Genomic DNA, 19,584 nt, shown 5'->3' with positions numbered 1-19,584 from the left:
TCTGGGCCCCCCACTATAAAAAGGATGTGGAGATGTTCCAGCGGAGGGCAACCAAAATGATTAGGGAGCTGGAGCACATGACCTATGAGGAGAGGCTGAGGAAGTTGTGCTTATTTAGTCTCAGATGAGAAGAGCGAGGGGGGGGATTTGATAGCAGCCTTCAGCTTCCTAAAGGGGGGGCTCCAAAGAGGATGGAGAAAGGCTGTTCTCAGTAGTGACGGATGGCAGAACAAGGAGCAAAGGTCTCAAGTTGCAGTGGGAGAGGTCTAGGTTGGATATTAGGAAAAACTATTTCCCTAGGAGGGTGGTGAAGCCCTGGAATGGGTTATCTAAGGAGGTGGTGGAATCTCCATCCCAGAGGTTTTTAAGTCCCAGCCTGGCAAATCCCTGGCTGGGATGATTTAGTGAGTGTGGGTCCTGCTTTGGGCAGGGGGTTGGACTCGATGATCTTCTGAGGTATCTCCCAACCCTGGGCTTCTATGAAATAATAGGATCCAAATTTTATGCTACCATATTGGTTTGAAAAGCACAAGCACACAGAAACTCATCAAAATGGCTGGTCCTGTGGCCTCTAAAGATGTTAAATTGCGGTCAACTGACTAGTGGAATAGTTGATGGAATTTCTATGTATTACTCAACTGGTCGATAGGCACTTCCACACTCCTCCTTTCAAATGCAGAAGAGGCACCGCTGGGGCTCTTTCACATTTCCAAGGAGGAGTGCAGAACTCTGCATACAGCTTGGGGCCAGTGAGAAGTCCCACTAACTGGGGGCTGCACAGGAGTGCCTGGCAGGGGCTCTTGTGCCTTTCAAAGCTATGGCACCCGGGTCAGTGTGGGACTCAAGAGTCCCCTGGTGACCCTGGGCTCCATGCCGCGCTGCATGTCAGGTAGAGCCCGGCTCAGCTGGGGACTCGCAGCTGCCCCTTTAAAATGCAGAGGCCAGCGCGCGGGTCCGCTGTGCAGCGGCCTGTTGGGGTTCAGAGTTGCAGCGCCCTCCCCTTTGCTGCCTCTATCTGGTGCGCCGCCGAGGCCCGTCCCAGCCCCTCTCGCTCCCCCACGCGCGGGGGCGCTGCGGGGCCGCCTGCGCCCGGCCAGTCAAGCTACCAACCCCCGCGCACGCGCAGGCCCGGCCCCCGGAAACCCGCCCCCGCATGTCCTGTCCGCCCACTAAACTGCGGCTGCGCGCGGTTCTGGGCACCGCCCGGCGGTCACTATGGGGACCGGGGCACGAGCGTCACTGACGCCGGCGACAGACTCACGCCTCGACCCGGGCTTCAGCCTCAGTTTCACTCCCCGCCCCCGCCCCCGCCCCCGCCCGGCCTTCTACCTCCCCGTTACCCGCTTCACTTCCGGCCGGGGGTGGCTGCAAAGCCGCTTTGCCCCCCGCTACCCACATCCTGTTCGGCGCTACTCTCGCGATACTTCCTCTCGCGAGAGGTGCGTGGAGAGGCCGAGGCCGAGTGGCCTGCGCGGTGCGGTAGCGGCTGATTAGGTGCGGAGCGGGCGGTCGGAGTCCCGGAGCCTGGCGGGGCAGGTGAGGTGCCGGGGGTGTGGGGAGCGCGGGCGGGTGTGTCGGTGCTGAGGCCCCGCTCGGAGCCCGCCTCCCCGCGCTCTGTGGCGAAGGGGTCCCGCCGTGCAGCTGCAGTTTCCGATCCCCCCAGAACGGACGGGGCGCGTTAGTCCTGCCGCCGCTCTCCGGCTCCAAGCTGCGAGCGACAGCGTCACAACCGCTCTGTGTCCTGCCAAGTCCGGGCTGCTGCTTTGCGAGACCACCCTGCGAGCTGAGCGAGGGCGGTGTCGGGGATGTGTTCAGTACCTGAAGATTAACGTTGTGTATTCACGAGCGAGCTGAGTTAAGCTTGTATCGGCTACTCAATCTGGCATTTTCTAACTTTGAGAGTCAGCCATTGGAATCTAAATCTCTTAACATAACTTGTGTCCTATACTGGCTTTTGGAAAAACAAAGCAAAAACGTGTATTCTGTGCAGCTGTAACTAGCTGTACTCCAAGGATCAGAGGGGAAACCCTGTTAGTCTGAATCTGCATAAACAACGAGAAGTCCTGTGGCCCATTATAGACTAACAACTTTATTGGAGCATAAGCTTTTGTGGGCAAAGACCCACTTCACATCTGACGAAGTGGGTGCCACAGGACTCTTCATTGTTTATGCAGTTGTACTCCTGCACCCCAAATCTAGAATCATCAACCGGGTTTGAACCCCGAATCTGCAGTATGGACCATTACATGAGCTATAGAATGTGAATAGCATTAGCTAGCAGTAGGAGACTATGTGCATCTCAGATGGGAACATGGGTTTACTGGGTCCAGGGAGTGGCTGGAGGGAAGTCAAACTAAGCCTCACTATCTTCTCTGCTCCTGGAGCTTGTTTGTTATTTATTGCTATACAGGCCGTATTCACTATAAGTCCAACTTCTTTGGAAAGTATAGCAAAACAACTTAAAGCAAGGGATTTTTTTTCCCATGGCTGACTTTCATTTACCCAGATTGGTGGCGTGCGTGGTGGCTTTTTTTGGTATGTGACTTAAGAGCAGGGAATGGGAGGATTTATAATGCATCAGTTCCTGCAAGCATCAATGACTTGAGTGTGGAACAGATGTATACCAGGGCGACTTATAGCGGGACGTCCTGTAGTAGGAGAGGCATTTGCCATTTTCTCCACCTTTCCTCTCACCCCTCAGATTGTATTCTTACTTTCTCTCTTATTCTCTCCCTCTCCCCACTTCCTCTGGCCAGAAAGTGGAGGGGTTCTGTGGTGCCTCTGATGGTTTTGTGGGGCAGCTGTTAAGGAGCCACATAAGCTCAGTACCTCCTGGAGCCCCTGCAAATGATACCAGCCAGAGGCTGCACCCTGAATTCATTCCCAGGCCCCAAGCTCCACCCCAGATCGGAACCGTCTCCTCTACCCAGTCTTTCCTCCTGGAGCCTGCACCCGTTCCCATACGCCAACCTGTCGCCTAAGCCTGGAACTCCCTCCTACACCATGAACCCCTGACTTCTGGCCTCATTTCAGAGCTGGCACCTATGAGTCTATTCCTAGAGCCCATACTCCTTCCTGAACTGCAACCACCTACACATGAAACTTTTCCTGATGCTTGCAAATTCTCCCAGACCTAAGCTCCCTCCCACCTCCTGGCATCAGCAGGGCCTGCAAGGGATTAAGCCTGACCAGGCAGGGTGGAGCAGGCAATCCCCTATCAAGGATTTATAGTCTTTAAGGTCAGAAGGGACCATTATGATCATCTAGTCTGACCCCCTGCACAATGCAGGCCACAGAATTTCACCCATCCACTCCTAGAATAATTCTCTCACCTATATCTCAGTGGTAGAAATGTAGCCGTGTTAGTCTGGTGCAGCTGAAACAAAAAACAGGACTGTGTAGCACTTTAAAGACTAACAAAATGGTTTAATAGATGATGAGCTTTCGTGGGCCAGACCCACTTCCTCAGATCAAATAGTGGAAGAAAATTGTCACAACCATATATACCAAAGGATACAATTTAAAAAAATGAACACATATGAAAAGGACAAATCAAATTTCAGAACAGAAGGGGGATGGAGGAGGGTGAAGGGGGGGAGCTAATGATATTAGAGGTGATAATTGGGGAAGATATCTTTATAATGGGTAAGATAATTAGCGTCTCTATTCAAATTTGTGTGTAAAGTTTCGAATATAAGCATGAATGACAGTTCAGAGGATTCTCTTTGAAGTGAAGTCTTAAAAGGTCTTTGAAGCAGGATGCAGGTAATCAAGTTGTTGAGACAATGTCCTTTCTGGTTGAAATGGCAAGAAATTGTTTTTTCTTTGCGATCCTGTCTGATATCTGTTTTGTGGGCATTGATCCTTTGGCGAAGTGTCTGGTACATCGGACACTTTCGGCACATGATAGCATAAATTATATTTCTGGATGTGCAGGAATATGTGCTCTTGATCTTATAACTCACTTGGTTGGGTCCAATAATGGTATCAGCAGAGTGAATATGTGGACAAAGCTGGCAATGGGGTTTGTTGCAAGGGAAGGTACCAGGGTTGGTATTAGTGTGGTATGTCCTGTGGTTGTTGGTAAGAATCATCTTGAGGTTAGGTGACTGTCTATAGGAGACTATGGGTCTGTCTCCCACAGCCTCTCGGAGTTTAGTATCCTTTTCCAGTATAGGCTGTAGTTTATTGATAATGTGTTGGACAGGTTTAAGTTGGGGGCTGTAGGTGAGATGACAAGTGGTATTCTATTGTTGGTTTTCTTGGGTCTGTCTTGAAGTAGATGGTTTCTAGGTATTCGTCTGGCTCTTCTGATTTTCTTTTTTATTTCTCTGGGTGGGTAGTTGAGGTTTATAAATGCTTGGCAGAGATCCTGAAGTTTCTGGTCTCTGTCAGTGGGATTAGAGCAGATGCAGTTGTATCGAAGGGCTTGGCTATAGATGATGGATCGTATGGTGTGTTCTGGATGGGAGCTGGAAGCATGTAGGTAACTGTATGAGTCAGTGAGTTTTCTGTAGAGTGGTGTCTAATTTTCCATTGCTGATTTGTACTGTCGTGTCCAGAAAATGGATCTCTCATGTAGAATGGTTCAGGCTGAGATTGATGGTGGGGTGTAGGTTGTTAAAATCTCTGTGGAATGTATCCAGTGTTTCTTGGCCATGCATCCAGATCATAAAGATGTCATCGATGTAGCGTAAATAGAGAAGGGGTAAAAGGGGACGGGAGTTGAGGAAATGTTGTTCTAGGTCAGCCATAAAGATATTAGCATACTGTGGGGCCATGCGTGTACCCATGGCTGTGCCGCTGATCTGGAGGTACAAGTTGTTCTCAAACTGGAAATAATTGTGGGTGAGAACAAAGTTACATAGGTCTGCTATCAGATTGGCAGTGGTGTCCTCTAGGTTATTGTTTCTAATTGCTTGTAATCTGTCTTCATGTGGGATGTTGGTGTATAGAGTTTCTACATCCATGGTGGTAAGGATGGTGTTATTGGGGAGGTTATCAATGTTTTGTAGTTTCTTTAGGAAGTCAGTAGTATCTCGGAGATAGCTGGGGGTGTTGGTTGTGTAGGGTTTGAGAAGAGAGTCTACATAGATGGATAAACCAGTAGTGAGTGTGCCGATACCAGAGATGATGGGATGTCTGGGGTGTCCAGGTTAGAACAATCCAGGTCGGGGGTCAGAAGGTGTTTCTGTGTGGATTTGTGCCAGAGTACCTGTAGAGAGGCTTTTAAGGAGACAGTGTAGTTTCTTTTGGTATTCTGAGGTGGGATCAGAGGAGAGAGGTTTGTAAAATGTGGTGTTGGAGAGTTGTCTGGTTGCCTCCTGGTTATAGTCGGCCTTATTCATAATGACCACAGCACCCTCTTTGTCAGCTGGTTTGATTATAATGTCCAGGTTGTTTGAGACTCTGGATGGCATGGTGTTCAGCGTGGCTGAGATTGTGTGTCGCTGACAAAGGGGGTGCTGTGGTCATTATGAATAAGGCTGACTATAACCAGGAGGCAGTGATCTGTGCCCCATACTACAGAGGAAGGCAAAAAAACCTCCAGGGTCTCTGCCAATCTACCCTGGAGGAAAATTCCTTCCCAACCCCAAATATGGCGATCAGTTGAACCCTGAGCATATAGGCAAGACTCACCAGCCAGACACCCAGGAAAAGTTCTCTATAGTAATTCCTATCCTCCCTCCATTGGCCTATTTACACATTTGCTTTGTGTATGCCTGTTTTCTGATGGGGAGTGGTGTGTACATCCAAGAGTTTGCAGGAGGTATTTGTCCACAAGTTACCTACGTTACGTCATAGGGATATAAGTGACTAGTTGACTACCTGATGAGCATAAACATATTGGACAGTCAAGTAGAATCATAGACTACTATAACTGGAAGGGACCTTGAGAGATCAAGTCCAGTCCCCTGCCCTCATGGCAGGACTAAGCACAGTCTATATCATCCCTGATAGATGTTTGCATAGATTCCACAACCTCCCTAGGCAATTTATTCTAGTATTCAATCACCTTGACAGGAAGTTTTTCCTAATGTCCAACCTAAACCTTCCTTGCTGCAGTTTAAGCCCATTGCTTCTTGTCCTATCCTCAGAGGCTAAGGAGAACAATTTCCTCCCCTCCTCCCTGAGACATCCTTTTAGATACCCCAAAACCGCTATCATCTCCCCCTCTCAGTCTTCTCTTTTCTAAACAAGCCTAATTCCTTCAGTCTTGCCTCGTAGTTCACGCTTTCTAGACCAGTAATCGTTGTTGCCCTTCTCTGGACCTTCTCCAATTTTTCCACATCTTTCTTGAAATGTCGTGCCCAGAACTGGACACACTGCTCCAATTGAGGGCTAATCAGCACAAAGTAGAATGGAAGAATGATTTCTTGTATCTTGCTCTCAACCTCAACCCTCCTGTTAATGCATCCCAGAATCATGTTTGCTTTTTTGCAATAGCATCACACTGTTGTCTCATGTTTAGCTTGTGGTTCACTATGACCCTTAGATTCCTTTCTGCAGGTCTCCTTCCCAGATAGTCGCTTCCTATTCTGTATGTGAAACGGATTGTTCCTTTAAGTGAACTCCTTTGCATGTGTCCTTTTTAAACTTCATCCTGTCTACCTCAGACCGTTTGTCCAGATTGGTATAATCTGCTAATTTAGTAAGTGTACTCTCTATACCATCATCTAAACTGTTGATGAAGATATTGAACAGAACTGGTCCCAAAACAGACTTCTGCGGAACCCCACTTGTTATGCCCTGCCAGCATGATTGTGAACAGTTACTAACTACTGATTGTGAACAGTTACTAACTACTTTCTGAGAACGGTTATTCAGCCAGTTATGCACCCACCTTATAGTAGCCCCATCTAAGTTGTATTTGCCTAGTTTATTGAAAAGATGATCATGTGAGACCATGTCAAATGCCTTACTAAAGTCTAGGTATTCCACATCCATTGCTTCTTCCTTAACCTTCTTTGATAGGATAGCAAGTGGTATGGATATCAATTGGGTTGACATGATTTGTTCTTTATAAATCCATGCTGCTTGTTACCTATCACCTTATTTTCTTCCAGATGTTTTCAGATGAATTCCTTAATTACCTGTTCTGTTAGCTTTCCTGACACAGAAGTTAAATTGACTGGTCTGTAGTTTGCTGGCTTGTCCTTATTTCCCTTTTTTATAGGTGGGCACTATGTTTGCCCTTTTCCAGTCTTCTGGAATCTCTCACAATTTCCATGATTTTTCAAAGATGATAGGAGGTATCTGAGCCTTAGCTATCAGCTCTTTCAGTATTCTAGGATGCATTTCATCAGGTACTCTTGACTTGCAGACATCTAACTTTTCTAAGTAATTTTTAACTTAGAAGATAAAATAAAAAAAAAACAAAGCCTAGCCCATTTCCACTAGCATTCACTATGTTAGGCATCCCTTCATCATCAAACTTTTTGGTGAAGACCGAAACAAAGAAGTCAATAATCATCTCTGCCATTTCAAGTTTCCTGTTGTTGTTTTTCCCTCCTCACTGAGCAATGGGCCAACTTTATCCTTGGTCTTCCTCTTGCTTTTAATATATTTCTAGAAAGTCTTCTTGTTACCCTTTGTCTAGTTAGATTGAGCTCGTTTTGTTCCTTTGCCTTTCTAGTCTTGTCTCTGCATGCATGTATTGGTTGCTTATATTCATCCTTTGTAATTTGAGCTAATTTCCACTTTTTATGTGATTCTTTTTTGATTTTTTTTGATCATGCAAGCTGTCCTGGTTAAGCCAAGGTGGCCTTTTGCCATACTTTCTATCTTTCTTATGCAATGAAGTAGTTTGCTTCTGGGTCCTTAATAATGTCCCTTTGAAAAACAGCTAACTCTCTTCTGTTGTTTTTCCCTTTTAGTCTTGATTTCTGTGGGACCTTACCTACCAGCTCTCTGAGTTTACTAAAACCTGCCTTCCCAAAGTCCATTGTCTTTCTTTTGCTGTTCTCCCTTCTACCATTCCTTAGTATCATGAACTCTGATTTCATGATCACTTTCACCCAAGTTGTTAGTAGCTTTCTCACCTTCTGAAATAAAAAATTGCCTCCAATGTAGTCCAAGAACTTATTGGATATCTGTCCCTGCTGCATTTGGTTCCCAGCATATGTCTGGGTAATCACTCAACTAGTCACCCCCCTCCCCTTTGCTGCCTGTATCAAAGAAAAGCAGCAAGGGGGGAGGGCAGAAAGCAGGAGCCAATGTTGGGGAGAGCCTGCTTAAAAGCTGGTTTCCCCCCCCTCCGCCCCCCAGCACTGTCTTCGCCAGGGCAGGCGAGGCAGAGGTATCCAAACTGCCGTGCTTCTCCCTTTGAATTGTACAAGAGTCACCTGCAGGTCTTGTACATTACAAAAGCAGAGGTGCAGTGGTATAGCGAGAGTCCTCCTTATTGAGTAGTCAATGGAACTATTATTCCATCAACTACTTGATTAGTTGATCAATTGAAATTCAATGTCCCTGCTACATCGTGCAGCAGTTGCAGGTCCCTTACTCTGCAGCCTGTATGTCTCAAAAGAGGCCACCAGCCCTTCTGTAGGGGACCCACAACTAGCTGTTTGACCGCTACTTGCTGATTGGAGTTGTCATGATGCAATATGGCATGGAGCCAAGAGTGATTGTGCACAGCACTGGCTGCTCGCTCTCACTGACTCCTTCCAGCTCAGTTTCCTATGAGCCTGAGACTTTTACTTGACCCCGCTTGGAATGTAAGGAGGAACTGGATATGAAGCCTATGGCCATCTGTTCTCCCAGGAGCTGCAGTGGGCCTTTTCCTGGTGCCCCTTGCAGGGCTGCCAGGCCCTCAATGTGTGTGTCCAACTGCTGCACTCAGGTCTTGCAAGGAGCCAGAAGGTGCATGTCCTGGTTGCTGTGTATGTTCACTCAGATCTGGGAAGTGGTGCCAGGAGCGTGGACAATGCCTGCTTGTTTTCAGCATGAGTCCTTCTGGTTTAAGTTGTTGATCTGTCTGTCAAGTGAATAATGATACCTACACCGGTCTCCAACTGCAGAAGGAAAAGAGTTCATGAAACCACACCTACCCAACTTGTATGGGAGCACTGGCGCTTGCTGCCTTCCAGGAAAAATCAAGAGAACATCTGGCCAAGATCTCTGTGTGGGCAGACTTTTGTGGCCACATAAAATTGTGCTGAAATCAATGAGATTACTCCTAGTGCAAGATCAGGGCATTGGTGGTGTAGTAGCTGAGTAAAGTAGGGATATGAAATCCTGGCTAATCAGTTAACCAGTTAAATCTTAGGTTTAACTGGCTAACTGATTAATCAGGGATCCACTCTTCTCCCTTCACCCCCGTGTAGGGCTGCTGCTGCTGACCCTGGCAACAGGAGCCACGTGCGAGGGAGGGCCAGCTTCTGCTCCCAGGCGCCTCACAGAGTAGGCTGTGGGCAGAGGGCTGCTCAGGGTACTGGTTAACTGGTACCTGGTAAGCATCACATAGTAAGGGTAATGCTTATCTGGTAATCGGTTACCTGTCTATTCCAAGATTAAAGTAGGAGTAAATATGTTGCCTTTTTGTAGGGATTTTACTAGAGCAGCTGTTTGTCACATGCTAACTACACAAAGCAGGAGTTGGGAGTGTGTCTTCAGTGCGTACAAGTGCACAGTATGACTAATTACAGAAAAGTTATCTTATTAATGTAGCATTCAGGGTAGAGATGTAAATACTCGAAAGTTAGAAAGTGAAACACACAAGGGATGCCATTAACATTAAAAAATTTCATGCTTGTCTCATCTTACAGGTAACAGCTAACTCAAGCTGATTAGAGAAATAAAGCTTTTCCTCTCTGAGTTCATTTAGTACATTTGATTTAGGGATGTAAAATCCCATTTAGTGAATTAGTACTCCTGTTTGTTTAGTTAACTGATTGAACAGTGCTAGGTCAGGGTAGAGTGGGGCAGGGATCAGGCTGTGTTGGAGCTGCCCTCTGCCCATAGCGGTCTGCTCCCCGAGTACCAGTTTAACCTCTACCTGGTAAGCATCATCCATTAAGTGTGATCATTACCAGTTAACTGGTAATCAGTTAACATCCCTAACTTAAATGCATTTAAAAACTTAAAAATAACAAATAGTCTAGTAGCACTTCAAAGACTAACAAAACATGTAGATGGTATCATGAGCTTTCTTGGGCACATCCCATTTCCTCAGATGACTGGAGTGTTGTAAGTTCAGATCCAATAATAAATAAGGGAATCCAAGAATAAATAAGGGAAGGAGAGGAAGGGAAGGGAGGAGGTGGAGAAAGGGGGGGAAAAATGAAGGGGAGGGGAAAAAATACAGAGAGTAGTTGGGATTGGTCCTGCCTTGGGCAGGGGGCTGGACTTGACCTCCTGAGGTCTCTTCCAGCTCTATGATTTTATGAGTACATAAGCTTCAGGGGGGGAGCTGAGAGATTCTGTAACAGGAAAAACTTAAAAACCAACCAACAGTCTAGTAGCATCTCAAAGATTAAATAGTTACAAGAGGCTGATAAGAACCATTAGTTTGCAATTGGGAAGGAAGTATGTAGAAGTTTCACCAGTTCTCTGTTTATGTGGTAACTTAAGTGGTGTGTGTGTGTGTGGTTTTTTTGTTTTTGTTTTAATTGACAGCAGTTCAAGTTGTCAGCTTCCTTTAAAGTTTGAGGGCATAAATTTATTTGCGTTGCATATATGTTATGTTGTAATTGAAATTGATGTGGGTGAATTAATGTTGCCCAGCAAACCTTATTTATATTTCCCACCTGTAATATTCACTTAATCTAGTTTTTCACCAGTGCTTAAAAGTCATGAGACAAGCCTGCCACAATTCTCAGACTTCAGTATTTTTAATTTTGTTTGCCTTTTGGATTTTGAGGTTTTGGAATGTGCTTGGGCCATACTATGAAGACTTTTTTTGTGAAACCCCCAAGCAACTTAGGCTATGTCTACACAGTAGTGTTATTTTGGGATAACTGACGTTACTCTGAAATAATAGTCCACATCTACAAGGCAAGCGGTATTTCAACATAATGTTGAAATAATGGCGAGCTGGAGGACATCTTACTCTGACTCCTGTAACCCTCACTTTATGATAAGTAAGGGAAGTTGGAGGAAGAGTGCACTAACTCAGACTTCCTGCTGTGCAATTGACATAGCTCAAATTGTGTACCTTATTTCGGCTTTAGCCCTGCTGTGTAGATGTGCCCTGGGTCTCCGATTCTTCATACTTATGCACTTGCTTAACTGTGCCACTACTTGAAGTCAGTGAGACTGCTCACACCAGTAAAGTGAAGCATGTGCAGAAGCGATGTCAGGATTGGGGCCTCGCCTTTTTCAACTGAAATTCTCATGTAATCTGTGCACTTGTTTTGGTGATTAGTTTATCCCAAATCACATGTTGTAGGTGTTCTACTGTGAAGAGAAAGTTAAATAATATGTGCTCTTATGCATGAAAGTCAAAATTCTGATAGATGCTAAGCATTTGTAAGTCAATAGGAGAGATATTTAATGTTACAACTTGACCCAGTTCTCTCTTTGAGACAGTCACCAGTATGTTGTAAGCAGACTCCATCTTGGACCCTAGATGCTTCTAAGCCTGCTGGTCTATTTATTGTTCAATGATCTGGGATTCTAGGGCACACACCCAGGCACAAACCTCTTCTATGAGGCCTTGCTTGGGTGGTGGGACTCCACAGTCCAACTGTCCTACTTCCAAAACCACATCCTTCGATCTCTAAGCATTGATGTGTATCCAGGATTTTGTGATGCATCTCGCTATCATCTGCCCGTAGCATGGGGAAGCCTTGTCTGTATCTGCCATGGGTCAGTTTCCCAGCTCCACTAGCAATGCAGACAGTCCCCTCTAGATCTTACTGTTACTCTACAGGTTAGCAGGCCCAAACCCTTGAGCCCTCCGAGCATTGCTCCGGTGGAGTCCATCCCTTAGACACTCACAGTATTCATGGATTTGCCGCTTCCATAGAAACAGTATACCACAGCTTACTAGTTCCACTCTGATCATTACTCGCCTTAACTCACAGTATTTATATATGTTTATAGTGAAATCAGTAAGGAGTTTTACAGAACACTGTTTCAAGTAACAGCAAGTAGATCTATTGGAAATATTGTTATATATAAAATAAAACTATAATGTGCATCTTAGGGCCTAGACCACTGGTCACCAACCAGTAGATCGGGATCTACTGGTAGAGCTTGGAGCCTCTAACTGGATCTAAGGTGATCCTGACTGGTTTGGCCAAGAGGCTATCAAGTGCTAGCAGTTCAGCTGCCCCTCCCCCACTGCTGCTCATCTCCTGCCCCTTGCTTGGAAGCTGCCCCTCCCTGGAGCCTCCTGCTTGTGGTGCAGAGCAGGGGAGGGAGAGTAGGGTGCTGATTTCAGGGTGCCCCCCTCCCACCCTGTATTATCTCCACAGAACAGAGTGGGGGAAGCACAACAGGCCTTGAGATGGAAAGAGTTTGCTAGCTGCTTTTGGGAGTGGTACAGTGCCAGGGCAGTGGTGAGCCTGCCTTAGCCCCACTGCTCCACCACCCAGGAGCCACCTGAGGTAAGCAGTGTCCAGCTGGAGCCATCTCGGATCTCCTGCCCCAGTCATGAATCCCCTTCTGCATCTCAAGCCCCTGCCCCAGGCTTAGTGCAAAGCCCCTCTCACACTCCAGATCCCTTGGCCTAAGACCAGAGCCTGCTCCACAGCCCTCTGCCCCTGCCTGGTGAAAGGGAGGGAGGATGGAGTGAGCAGGGGCAGGGCCTCAGAAGGGGCATGGAGGAGGCGGGACAAGGGGATTTAGGTTTAAGGTAGATCCAGGATTGCACTTAAATTCAAAAAGTGATTTTATGCTGAAAAAGATTGGGGACCACTGGCCTTAATTAGATACTCTAGGAGAAATGAGAATAAGGATCACCCCAAATTTTACAGTACCTTAAACCAGATTGGCTACGATCCTCTTTCCATGACCAAGCACGCTGTTGGCTTGCTTCCTCAATGAATAGCTCTGTGTATTCCCTTATGCACTAAAATATACTCTTTGTCTTTTTATTCATGTTTTTCTTTCATATTGTAGATTTTTCTCTTGTAGCTTTAGAACAAGTGACTGAAGGCTGGGGTGAGCGGGGATGGGGCCCTTGGAAAGGTGTGGGACAAGGATATTCAGTTTTTGTCAGAAAGCTGGCAACCCAAAGAACATAATGGCCATACTGGGTCAGACCAAAGGTCCATCTAGCCCAGTATCCTATCGTATCTGCCGACAGCGGCCAATACCAGATGCCCCAAAGGGAGGGAACAGAACAGGTAATCCTCACGTGATCCTTCCCCTGTTACCCATTTGCAGACCAACAGATGCTAGGAACACCATTCCTACCTGTCCTAGCTAATAGCTACTGATGGACCTAACCTCCATGAATCTATCTAGGTCTTTTTTTTGAACTCTGTTAAAGTCCTAGCCTTCACTGTGTCCTCTGGCAAGGAGTTCCACAGGTTGACTGTGCGCTGTGTGAAGAAAAACTTCCTTTTGTTTGCTTTAAATCTGCTGCCTATTAATTTCATTTGGTGACCCCCTAGTTCTTATATTGTGGGAATAAGTAAGTAACTTTTCCTTACTCACTTTTTTCACACCAGTCATTTTATAGACCTCTATCATATCCCCTGTTGGACTTTTCAGCTTATAAAAGAGTAGACTAAGTCTTTTGAATCTCTTTTCATATAGGACCCATTCCAAACCCCTTAATTTTTATTGCCCTCTTCTGAATCTTTTCCAATGCCAATATATCTTTTTTGAGATGAGGCGACCACATGTGCACGCAGTATTCAAGATGTGGGTGTGCCATGATTTTATATAAAAGGAATAAGATGTTCTCTTATTCTCTTTTTAATTATTCTTAACGTTGTTTGATTTTTTTTCACTGCCGCTGCACACTGAGTGCATGTGTTCAGAAAACTTTCCATAATGACTCCATGATCTCTTGAGTAGTTGTAGCTAAATTAGTCCCCATCATATTGTGAATATAGTTGGGATTATTTTTTCCAATGTACATTATTTTACATTAAATTTCATTTGCTATTTTGTTGCCCAATCACTTAGGTTGGTGAGATCTTTTTGAAGCTCTTGACAAAGCTCTACCCTATCTGATTTGTTTGAGGTAAATGTACTTACTATTGATTAAACATGCTGCTCTAGCAACTCCCTGGTGTTCACAGTAGGGATGTAGCTTCAGGGGATAGCCGAGTTAGTCTGTTACAGGAGATTTGCTGCAGGCAGAGGCTGATCTGGCAGTAGCCCTTGTCTGCTGCACCTCTGCATTTTAAATGTAGTAAAAACTTGCTACATTTGAGCTTGCTCATAAGGTCCATGAACTACCCCAGTGCAGCTCTGCATTTTAAGTGTAGCAAGAACCTGTGTGCCCGGCTCTTACTACATATAAACTGCGGACCCACTGGAGGGGTAGCTCCTGGACCAGCAGGGGCAGAGCACCTTCCCTTATCAACTAATTGTGCAGTTGATACAAATTGTTACCTGCCTTTAAACATCCCTTGTTCCCAATGCTTTGTGTGCCGCTATTGCTTTTTGCAACAAGTTGAGCCTGACCTTGGAATGTTGAGTGAATTTGACAAGTTGATAGATATTTCCAGTGGAAGTGGGAGAAAAGCAATGGTGATTTTTAGTGCGCTATATTTCATCCAGCTCTTAAAGGATGCTGTAAATAGTGAGAGCTTTAAAAAAAAAAAAGAGAGAAGTGTTCCTTAAGTGTAATGCAATCTTAGTTTTTCCTTAATTTTAATTACCGTAATGTCCATTGTTAACCAGTAGAATTCATATTCATAATACAAGTACTTCAGATTATTCATGAGCTGCTTTTTTTCCTTAGCTGTCAAAGGAGATGATTTTGCAAGCACATTTGCAACCATAAGTATTCCTGTAACACACATTCAGTGCAAAAGTTGCTATATCAATGCATTGGTATTGCTTTGAGCAAGATTGAGGCTTGGTCAAATGCAGTCCCTAAGCACCATGTCATCCATTAGTGTTGCTTATTCTGATTTGATGCCCATGTAGACAGCAAGCACTTGTTTAATGTTTTCAAGGAACATTTTCTCTAGACTATAATGCTGCGTGCAACTACAACAGAAAATATGTATAGATTTGCTGCACTGTCATGGCTTGTATTGGCTCAGTGCTCAGTATTACAGTTTAGCTATAGTGATTTGTCAAATCTAGAATAATTAATCTACTATGTATTTGAGAGAGTTTGTATGTTCGTCTATCTGTTCAAGAGCTCCTCTTAAACAGTAAGAACTAGGACCAAAACTTGGTATGTAATTTCCTCTTACAGTAACTTAAAGTAAGGTCAGGTTTTGGCTGTGTCAGGACAATGGGATATGTGTGGAATGTGATTGTTTTGTATCAAATGGAAAGGGAAGGGTGTGAGAACAGGTACAGTTATAGTTACGAATGACTACAGGAGGCAGCAAGTGCCCCAGCACCTTGGAGCAGCTGCTGGCTGGCAGCATGACCTCTGCAATCCTAGCCTACTCAGGGGAGCATCCTCTGCCCCAGGCTAATGTGACATGTGGTCCCCCCACTGTGGGTCGGCCCTAAGTGACAGCTGTCAACTAGGCTGTGGCCTCCCTCCCTCCCTCCCCCCCCCCCCCCGCCCCCCCGCACCGGGCCAGCCCCAGACTCAGGCAGTGCTGTTAAGTCTTCTAGTACCTCCATAAAAGAGGCTTGGATGGCTACAGTCTAAAGCAATCACCCCTGGGAACTTCTTGACCTCTGCTGACTTTTTTTTCTTTTCAGGCATCAGACCCTACCATAAGTTGTATCTCTTGTTTACTAAAGAATGCATCATTACAAAACACTTCTTTTAAAATATATTAACTCTGTTTGTCCTGTGTGCTGTGCAAACAGAGGTTGAAATTCTGTTTTGAGACATCAGGACACTAATTAGTAATATACAGGGCTTGACAAATGGCGGCAAAATCTACCTGCCAGTCCCGTACTGCGCATGTGCAAGACCCTCATTGCGCATCCGTGCGCCGCCGGTAAAAGAGGCGACCGGCAGAAATCTACTCGCCATGGGTGAGTAGAAACAGCGATTTGTCGAGCCCTGAATATAGATAATAACAAAGACAATCTTTACCCTATAACTAAGAACCTAAAATACAAGTTCAGGTGTGTTAATGCACCTGAAGATGTTAATAAATAGTACAGTTTTCAGTTTTGTGTTGAAAGTACGGTAATGAAATAGTAGAGAGAGGAACCTAGAATAAGAGAGGGAGAGAGAAATGCTCAGAATTTTCACCTTCCTAGCCATCATTAGCAGGCATTATTTTACAGGCTTAACAGCAAAATGGAGATTTTAAGGAGAGGTCTTTTAAAGAAAAAATTTAAGTGTTTTGCATGCACTCAGGCAGAAGAGGAATATTGGAGAAATCTGATGGAGCTGCTTGATGATATGTCTGTGTTGAAATAAGACCCACAGCTGGCCTAAATGAGCAGACTTGGGCTTATAGGGCTCAGGGTGCAGGGCTATAATACTGCAATGCAATTGGTTCTTCCCCCAGCATTGTTTCCTGTGTGGAAAGGGACCCTGAGCACAGGCTATAGCTGAACCCAAACATCTACACTGCAGTTTTGTAGCCCAACAGTCTGAGCCCAGGTCAGCAGACATGTGTCTGCTGTGAGTTGTGGGTCTTTTACTGCAACATAGCTATACACTGTGGAAGAAGATGACTGGTATGTGGTAAAAGAAGGGGAAAGCTGGAGTGAAGGCTGAAGTGTTGGACATCATAAGTCACTTGACAAGAAGTTTGTGCTTTAGTGCAAAGCTGGAAGGTGAAATGGCTAATAAAGTCAATGGGCTAGTCATTTCCCATTTCTGCTACTTTATCAGAAGTGGTATGGTTTGTGAAGAGTTAAGATCATAGTAAGTAAGGATGAGTGTGTAGCGTGTAACTCAGGCCTGCGCAATATACGGTCCGAGGGCCACATGTGGCCCGCAGGGGCTCACTGTGTGGCCCGTGCCAACTACGGGCGGTGAGGCCCCATCCCATCTGCCGGTTGGGCAGAAGAGCGGAGCGCTGCCAGGGAGGTGGAGGTGCGGTGATTCTCGCCCCTGCACTGCCAGCATGCAGCTCTGGTGTGAGGAGGCGGGGCATGAGCCAGAGGGCAGGATGCTGGCGTGACGTGGCATCGTGATGTCATGGCCAGCGATGACCGGATTTGAAAAGGTTCCGGCAGCCCCTCAAACTGGAAGGCAGAAGCCGGGGAGGGGAAGGGGCTTTTGCTGAGGGGAGGGGGACAGGTTAGGAGAAAGGGGACGGCACCAAGTGGAGACACGTGTGGGTTTGTTTTTTTTTTCCCCTCGACGACAGTTTTTAGCCCGTGTGTTTGGTGTTTTTTGGGAGAGCATCCCTACTTGTGGCCCGCAGCTGTTTTCTTTGAAGTAATATGGCCCTTTCTGCTTAACTATTGAAAAGGCAGATGGAAATATTATTTAAGTGAAGTTATTTCAGAAGCTTATTTGCTCCACATTCTTTCTAGTATGTCAGAATAATTTAGTCAGAATACTTGTGAAATTGGGGATATAAATATTTATTCTGTTCAGGGACTGCCCAAGACACATGGATGTGGATATAAGGGCAGGGGTGGGCAAGATGCATCCTTTGGGCTGGATACAGTCCACCAAGCCATTTGATCTAGCCTAAGGCCCCTAGAGGGAACCGCCCCTTCTGCCTAAGGCCCCTCCCATTACAGGGCTGGCCCACAACCACTATCAAGATTGATGAAGTGGCCCCCCTACAAAAATTATTGCCCACCCCTGGCTTAGGGGCTTCATATATATTCTCTTTATGTGTACAGTACAGGTAATCACATTCTCTGCTCTTGTGTAAGAATCTTTGGCAACTAAACTATATGCCTTGCTGCCTGAAACTTCTGGTATTGAATCTAGCTTATTCTGGTAAGTGGACTGCTTGATGAATTATGTGCAAAGCCATTTCTAATACGAGTGGAGGCTCTGAGGAAGAAAGAGCAGAAAAGCGCTATAGAATATTATTGGACAGTGACTTTGGTATCGAGGTACTGGTGATGCAGGTAAACAGCCTGATAACTGATTTAGGATTATTATTTAGTCATCTGTCTCTCAGAAGAATGGTGAGGATTGTTGGCAAAGAATCTTGAAGATGAAAAGTGTGGCACACTTATCACTGTCTGTATTAGACAGGATTTACTGGTGTGGTGTCCTGACAGGTCTCCTGCTCCATCAGTGATGATAACCATTTGGGGGTGTGTGTGTGCTCAATCATGTGTATTATGTTGACTTGTGCAAGTAGTCGGCAGACTCCAAAGGAGCCCCCCGAAGCCCACAAAATCCGAGAAGGATTGGATGCGTGTGGCCAGTTTTACTGTCAAAGTAGTACAGTAATAGTTGTTGGTACACTCCACTTAACCACTATGCATATGTACCCCTGACATGTATATGTACCTCTTCCGACATTTTAGTGTAGTCTACATGAGCCCTTTGTGTCTTATACTCTCAGAGCTGTTCTTGCCAAGTTCTTGGAGCAGGGCCCTGCCTCTTGCTCACAGCTTAGCTTTGCTTTATATTATCAAGGTCCTAGCTGTTGCTACATGGACTTTTATTTCAGGCCCTCCTCTTGTTATACTATAGTGCTGGATCTTGTGTGGTATCATGTCTCGTACGTGTTTTATAATAATTTACTGCTTGCAGTGGCAGAGATGAGTCATGGAATTGCAGATCAGTGCTTCAAATTATAGGCGTCTGCTTCTACATTCTCAGTTCCTCTTCTTCCACCTACTCCAAAATAGGGATGTAAAAAGTATAACTGTTAGAACAGTTAACAGATTAGTCTGGGCTTATCGGTTACCATGAATAGTTACATAGTGGCTCCTGCCCTGCTCTTGGAGAGCCAGCTGCCACCCCATGTTGTGGGTTTGTGTAACTGCTGAGATTTATACAGTTACCCAATTACCTGCATTTTAACATTGCTACTCTAAACTACCTCTTTTTTTACCTACCTGTTCTAATAATGTAATTATTGGGTAAGAAGTATGGGTCTCACCTTGGAGAATAACTAATTCTCTGGTTGTGCCAAGAAAATGGGATTGCTTTCATAAAACCATATTGAAAAAAGACTGAATCACCAGGCAGGTGAAAGGAGCTGACATTGAATATACTGTTTGTGGGGGTCTGCACTTAAAAGGGGGTTAAGTGATTTTTCTGGTTTTAAAGACTTGATACACAATGTCTGTAGCACAGATCTTCATGGGTAATTGCGTATACAAAATCCAGTTACTAGTCAGTAACCTTCCTATTAAGGTACATATCGCTGTATTGATGGACTGTTTCATCGTAACAAAATATACAGCCACATATTAGAGAGATGTGTTTTTTGTTTTTTTTTAAGCCTGACTTCTTAAATAGCAGGCATGAACTTCACCAAATGATTTTAGAAGGGGCAGAAACACAAAGGTTGACTTTCTCATTGTCACAGTCAGTGGAAAAATCTGGAATTAAACGTGGTCTCTTCTACCTACTTCTTTGAGCACTGGGGGTAAACT

At 45.4% G+C, this 19,584-nt stretch overlaps 1 protein-coding gene across 3 annotated transcripts in view; it reads left to right on the top strand.

Moving 5' to 3' along the window:
- The first annotated feature begins 1,223 nt into the window (after positions 1–1,223).
- FAR1 (fatty acyl-CoA reductase 1) overlaps positions 1,224–19,584 on the top strand; it is a 68,488-nt gene continuing 50,127 nt past the window's right edge. Inside the window, exon 1 of one of the 3 annotated variants that reach the window (XM_075927847.1) lies at positions 1,224–1,439. The gene's annotated coding sequence lies outside the window, so the exon portion shown is untranslated. Of the gene's footprint in view, positions 1,537–19,584 lie in introns of all 3 variants that reach the window. The other 2 variants (XM_075927845.1, XM_075927846.1) reach the window with 2 other exon arrangements.

This window comes from Pelodiscus sinensis, chromosome 4, assembly GCF_049634645.1.
Source record: "Pelodiscus sinensis isolate JC-2024 chromosome 4, ASM4963464v1, whole genome shotgun sequence".
Lineage (NCBI taxonomy): Eukaryota > Metazoa > Chordata > Testudines > Trionychidae > Pelodiscus > Pelodiscus sinensis.
This window is presented reverse-complemented; position numbering and strand designations above follow the sequence as displayed.